This window comes from Hevea brasiliensis, chromosome 13, assembly GCF_030052815.1.
Source record: "Hevea brasiliensis isolate MT/VB/25A 57/8 chromosome 13, ASM3005281v1, whole genome shotgun sequence".
Taxonomy (NCBI): domain Eukaryota; kingdom Viridiplantae; phylum Streptophyta; class Magnoliopsida; order Malpighiales; family Euphorbiaceae; genus Hevea; species Hevea brasiliensis.
In genome coordinates, this window is record NC_079505.1 from 30,432,255 (window position 1) to 30,439,304 (window position 7,050).

Consider the following 7,050-nt stretch of genomic DNA (forward strand, 5'->3'; position numbering starts at 1 on the left):
GAGAAAAATGGTCATTTGTGACCAATTGGGGTATGTTGGAAGTGTTGGAATTGAGTGGAGATTCGGATTGGATGTGGGTAGTATGTAAGCAACAGGACCAAGGTCCCTTTTAAGGACTAAAACTGAAAATTTACAAGTCCAATTGGTGTGAGGTCAATTGGGAATGAAACTAGATACAAAATGACACATTTTTCATTGAGGAATCATGTCCAAAAAGTGACTAAAACCTAGTGAACAAATTGACCAAATTCGGACTTAGGTATTCTGCCCTGTACAAAAATGACCAATTAAACAATGTGGCCATAACTTGGACTAGGCAGGTCTAAATGACCTGAAATTTTACCAGTGGAAAGCTGAGATATAGACCTAAAACTTTCGTGAGGAACACAAACACAAATTATGCCCTTAACCAAGTCATTGAGCCATCCAAATTTAGTGACCTAAAACTGCCAAAACCCAGAAATTTGCCCAGAAATATGGGTAAGCCTAATCCGGTAGCCATGATTCAAATGGCTATAACTTGAGCTACAAAACTCTAAATGGAGTGATTAAAAAAGAAGAATAAAGATAAGACAATAAGGAACAATTTCTATGAAGAAAACTAAGCTAAATTCTAACAGCAACATGACCAATGGAACAGTGCAACATAAGACACTAAAACTAAAAATTTGTAATTTTGCCTAAAGGACTTAAAATTTGAGAAAACAACCAAAACCAACAAATTTAGTAACCAAAATGTGGTATGTGGGTCAAGTTGGAATTCCCATACCTATTAAGCCTTAGAAAGTCAGCAAATTAATTTGAATAGTATAGTGAATAGTAATCCCGAAATGCAAATTTTAAAGAACGTCAATTTTAATATATTAAAGCTAGGTATAAGTAGATATGAATTTAATATTGTAAATATAATAATTTGTGATATCAAACATCGTGAAACTGTGTGTTTTAGTGGAAACAAATACCGGGAAAGAACCCGAGAGATCGAGTCAAGGCCAAGAGGCGACTCGTATAAGGCTTGTGCACAACATCAATATGCTTTAAAATTCATTTACAAAGTGCATGAAATGTGTATTAAGTTTTTGCTTTGAATTGTTGAAAGTTTATTTGTGTATGTTTGAAATGGCAACAAATATTTAGTAAATTGTTAAGATAAGTTTTCAAACCACAGTGTCATGACCATATATTTGAATACCTCATTAGCATGACTAGCGGGGGAAATCAGTTTCGAATTTTAATTCCTTCTCTGGCTGAAGTGTTGAGGTGTGTGCCAGTAGAAGAAGAAAAAGAATGGGTTCCCATATAATTGAGTTAGCTAGCCTTATGATGTGACTTCTCCTTAGCCTCTGGCTATTGAGATTATATTTGTTTCGAATGGCATGATATAACTGTGTGTTTTTATGAAATTTGTTTTGAGACTTTTGAAATGAAATTATTTGGATTAAAATTTTATAAGTCATGTGTTGAATGTATTGCTTATGTTCAATTTAATTTTTGAATAAATATGTTTTAAATTCCGCATAAAGATTATTTTAGTATGTTGTCCACCACTGAGTTCTAGTACTCAGCGATGGCTGTTATTGCTGTCGCAGATATAGAAACTAGAGGAACAGCAGAGTGAGTCACGAGGACCGAGGAGCTACCTATTCTCAAGTTTATCTGTATATTTTATACCCTGATTGTAAAAACTATTTTGTTGTATGTAAATGTATGTAACTGTATGGACATCTAAAATTGGTTATGAGCAGTTGTATAAAGTTTGTAATAAATTTTGGTTTGGATTTTTCCTAATGTAAATTTTTGGAATGATGTATATAAATTGTTTTATCTTTAATGAAATATGAATGGAAATATTTTGTTTTAATTTGAATGAAATTGATTAATAGTATTTTGATGATTGTTGAATTTTGGAAATTGAGAAATGATGTTGAAATTGGTTGGGATGGTTGTGAAATTGATGAAGTTGTTGAGATAAATCATTGGAAGTGTTTTTTTTTTAGGTATTTGAAGAACTGTTTTCTCAAAATACAGACGGCACTCTGCCGAAATTTTTATAAAATTTGCGGAAAAATAAAATGGGATAAAAATTTTTACTAGTTTTAAATCTTCGAATAAATGATTTTAATATCTATTTGAAAATGCTCACCACTTATGAAAGTAAGACAATTGTTACAAAATCCCTTGTAGGATACTTAATGAATTATTGATAGGTGAAGTTCGGTAGTTCATTAGGTATTCTACGGGATCATGTTATGCCTTACAGAGGGGTAAGATGTGACATGTTTTAGTGGTATCAGAGCGAAATTTTTTTGAAGTATGTTTTACTTATGAATTTGTGTCTTTTCTTTGCTAAGTACAACTGCTCAATGTCCTTATTTGTTACATACAGTGCATTACATCATAAATATGAACTAATGGAGGGAAATCTCCTTGTGTTATTTGTTCAGGAGATACCCTAACTTCAGACTAAAATGGAAGAAGGGGATCGCTCTGTTGAGTAATCTGTTGAAGCTGAGGCACAAGGGGAAGCCCCAGCTCTATAGAATGTTAGTGGGTCAGTGGCACCAGCCCCCTAAATGCCACAGTTTCCTGCACAGTTCGCACAGCAGATGGCGACAATGTCTCAACAAATGGCTGGGGCTATGCCTGCTCAAGCTCCACCCCAGACACCTGTTATACAACCACAACCTCCAGCCAGACAGTATGACAAGCTTTTGAAGTATGGGGCTACGGAATTCAAGGGTATAGTAGACCCTTTAGAGGCAGAATAGTGGCTCGAAAGAATGGATAGAGTGTTCAAGAAGCTGCCCTACCCAGATGAGCTGAAATTTGAATACTCAGTATCGCTACTGCAAGGGGATGCGTATGATTGGTGGAAGACCACCCCCACAGCTTGGCTGAACCACCAGTACTGACCTGGGATGACTTCATTAGAGAATTCAGACAGAAATACATCCCAGATGCATATGTAGATCAGAAACTACAAGAATTTCTGAGTCTGAAGCAAGGGAGTAAATCAGTGGCAGAATATGAGAGGGAGTTCTCCCGCTTAAGCCACTATGCTGGGAGTCTCCTTTCTACCAGCAAGGAAAGGTGAAAGAGATTTGAGACATGTTTAAAGCTCAGCCTACGGATGCAAGTAGTGGGATTCAGACACACAAATTTTTCATAGCTCGTTTCTTAAGCACTTGAGTTGGAAAGAATTGAATCAGAAGTGACCCCAGTAAAAGAAAAATCAGAGAAAGCTGAGAAATCAGAGAAAGATAAGGGGGAAAAGTCAGTAGAGCCAAGTTCTGGTGGTACTTCTGGGAAGAGGAAGAAATTTGGTGGACCTAGCAGAGGTCGAAGTGGAAGGTTTGGAAGGGGTAGATTCTCTGGACAGAGACCCCCTAGATCTGGTCAGTAGTCGACCAGGGGTTTATATCCTACCCACCCCTGTGAGACTGGTGGCAAGATTCATGGGGGAGAATGCTATTGGGCAACAGGAGCCTATTTTAACTGTGGAGGCAAGGGTCATATTGCAAAAGACTGCACTAGTGCTCCTAGATACGATCCAGCTCCTACTGCTGTAGAAGGATCTATTCAGAGTCTTGCTCCCAGAGTTCACAACCAATTAGCAGAGGAAGAGGTAGAGGTAGAGGCATTACTTCTGGTAATCAGGGTACTATTGGTCAGTCAGCACAAGGAAGTGCTTTAGCCAGAGTTTACACAATGAGACAGCGATAAGAGGCTGAGACTTTCAATGTTGTAGCCAGTACATTCTCTATCTCTGATCAAGATTTATTGGTGTTGTTTGATCCGGGTTCAACCCCTTCGTATGTTAGTGCTAGCATAGTCAGTTCACTTGTTGTTCCATGTGTCAAAATGGGTTTTGAAGTGCTAGTAACTAGTCCGTTAGGACAAGAGGTTCGGGTCAACAGAATCTATAGAGATTGTCCTTTGGTGATCCAAGAACATGTTTTTCTGTCAGATTTGATTGAAATGCCCTTCAGAGATTATGATATTATCTTGGGCATGGATTGGTTAGCCAGGCATCACGCCATGATTAATTGTAGACTGAAGACAATCACTTTTGGTCTCCCTCTGTACGGTGATGTGGTAATACATGGGCAGAGGCATTTACTACCATCAAACATCATTCGGCTGCACTAGCCAGAAGAATGATCAGAAAGGGGTGTGAAGCATGCTTGGCACATGTGATAGACACCCAAGTGGGGAGCCCAGCACTGAGGGACATCCCTACAGTATGTGACTTTCTGGATGTATTTCCTGATGAATTGCCAGAATTACCTCCAGAAAGAGAGGTGCAGTTTGAGATTGATGTTATGCCTGGTGTGGACCCAATCTCCATAACACCATACAGAATGGCACTAGCAGAATTAAAAGAATTGAAAGTGCAGTTACAAGAGCTGCTTGACAAGGGCTTCATCCACCCTAGTGTGTCACCTTGGGGAGTGCCAGTGTTGTTTGTTAAGAAGAAGGATGGCACTCTCCGCTTATGTATTGACTATCGGCAATTGAATAAGGTGACAATAAAGAATAGATATCCATTGCCCCGCATTGATGACTTGTTTGATCGCCAGGGGTGCAGCTGTGTTCTCCAAAACTGACCTGAGATCAGGTTATTATCAGCTAAAAGTACAAGAGCACAGTATTTCTAAAATTACCTTCAGAACCCACTATGGCCATTATGAGTTCTTGGTCATGCCATTCGGGTTAACTAATGCTCCGACTGCTTTTATAGATCTGATGAACACTATCTTCAGACCATACCTCGACCAATTTGTTGTGGTATTCATAGATGATATATTGGTCTATTCGAGGAGGTCAGAAGAGCATGATAGACATCTGCGGATTGTACTGCAGATTTTGAGGGAGAAACAGCTATACGCCAAACTGTCGAAGTGTGAATTTTGGCTGAAGGAAATATCCTTCTTGAGGCACATAGTATCAGTAGAGGGCATCAAGGTAGATCCAAGTAAGATAGAAGCTGTCCTTAATTGGAGGCCACCCAGAAATATCATAGAGATTCGCAGTTTTTTGGGTTTAGCTAGATACTACCTTCGATTTGTGAAGGGATTCTCCATGTTGGCATCTCCATTGACTAAGTTACTTCGAAAAGATGTGAAATTTTAGTGGACGGATAAATGCCAACAGAGTTTTGATGAATTGAAAAGGTGTTTGACTGAGGCTCGAGTCCTGACTTTACCTACTCCGGGTAAAGAATACACAGTTTACAGTGATGCTTTTCACAATGGGTTAGGCTGTGTATTGATGTAAGATCAAAATGTCATTGCCTATGCATCACGCCAGCTAAAACTGCATGAGAGGAATTATCCAACACATGATTTGGAGCTTGCAACTATTGTGTTTGCTCTTAAGATATGGAGACACTATTTGTATGGGGAGAAGTGTTACATCTACACATATCATAAGAGTTTGAAGTATTTAGGCGCCCAGAAGGAGTTGAATTTGAGACAAAGGAGATGGTTAGAGTTGATAAAAGACTATGATTGTCTGATAGACTATCAGCCAGGGAAAGCTAATGTCGTAGCTGACGCCTTAAGTCGCAAGACTATGGCAAGTCTACGGGTTACTCCTTTATCTATGGTACATGAGTTGAGATCATTACATGCTAGCTTAGAGATTAATAATGAGGGGCAAACAGTAGGTGCTGGGCATGTACAAACAAAGGTTGATTGATAAGATCGTAATGGTCGCCGTAATGATCGTAAATATCGAGGCTATTGGAAGAAGTCCGGTAGGGCAAGAAACCAGAATTCTTAATAAGAGATGATGGTCTATTTCTACACCAGGGCAACATGTGTGTTCCGAATGAGGTTGATTTGAGGCTGATCATTTTGAAGGAAGCACATGAGTCTCCTTTTGCCATGCACCCTGGTGGCACAAAAATGTATAGAGGGCTAAAGGAGCATTACTGGTGGATGGGTATTAAAAGAGATGTGGCAGAGTTTGTTTCTAAATGCCTAATTTCTCTGCAAGTGTAGGCTGAGCATCAAGTACCACTGGTTGTTACATCCATTACCAGTACCAAAATGGAAATGGGAGAGAATAATGATAGATTTTATGATGGGACTTCCGAGGACACAGAAGAGTCATGATGCAGTATGGGTCATTGTCGATAGATTAACCAAGTCTACTCATTTTCTGCCAGTCCGGATGGACTATAGTCTAGAAAGATTGGCCAAGTTGTACATTGATGAGATAGTAAGACTGCATGGAGTGCCAGTATCCATCGTATCTGACAGAGATCCTAGGTTCACTTCTAGATTCTAGGGTAGTCTTCAGAGAGCCCTAGAAACTAGATTGAACTTTAGTACTGCATGCCACCCATAGACAGATGGCCAGTCTGAGAAGGTAATTCAGATCTTGGAGGACATACTACGGGCTTGTGTGATTGAGTTTGAGGGCAGTTAGGACACACACTTGCCTTTGATTGAGTTTGCTTACAACAAAAGATACCAATCAGTCAATGGGATGACACCAAATGAAGCTTATTATGGAATAAAATGCATAACTTCCCTATATTGGGATGAGGTAGGTGAAAGAAAAATGATTGGGTCCGAAATTGTTCAGTAGACCGAGGAGAAGATCAGGGTGATCAGAGATCGACTGAAGACTGCATCAGACCGTCAGAAGTCCTATATTGATATGAAGAGGTGAGATATTGAGTATGCAGTGGGTGAGAAAGTATGCCTCAAGATTTCCCCTTGGAAGAGAATTATGAGATTCGGCAGGAAAGGGAAACTGAGTCCTCGTTTCATTAAGCCATATGAGGTTCTAGAGAGAGTGGGTCCTTTGGCATATCGTTTGGCACTACCTCTAGAGTTAGAGAAGATGCATAATGTCTTCCATGTGTCTATGTTGAGGATGTATAGATCAGACCCATCTCATGTACTACCGATAGAAGAAATTGAAGTGAATCCAGACCTCACATATGAAAAAGAACCCATAGAGATTCTGGCTTATGAGGTGAAGTAGCTACGAAATAAGCAGATATCGTTAGTGAAAGTGCTGTGGAACCATCATTCG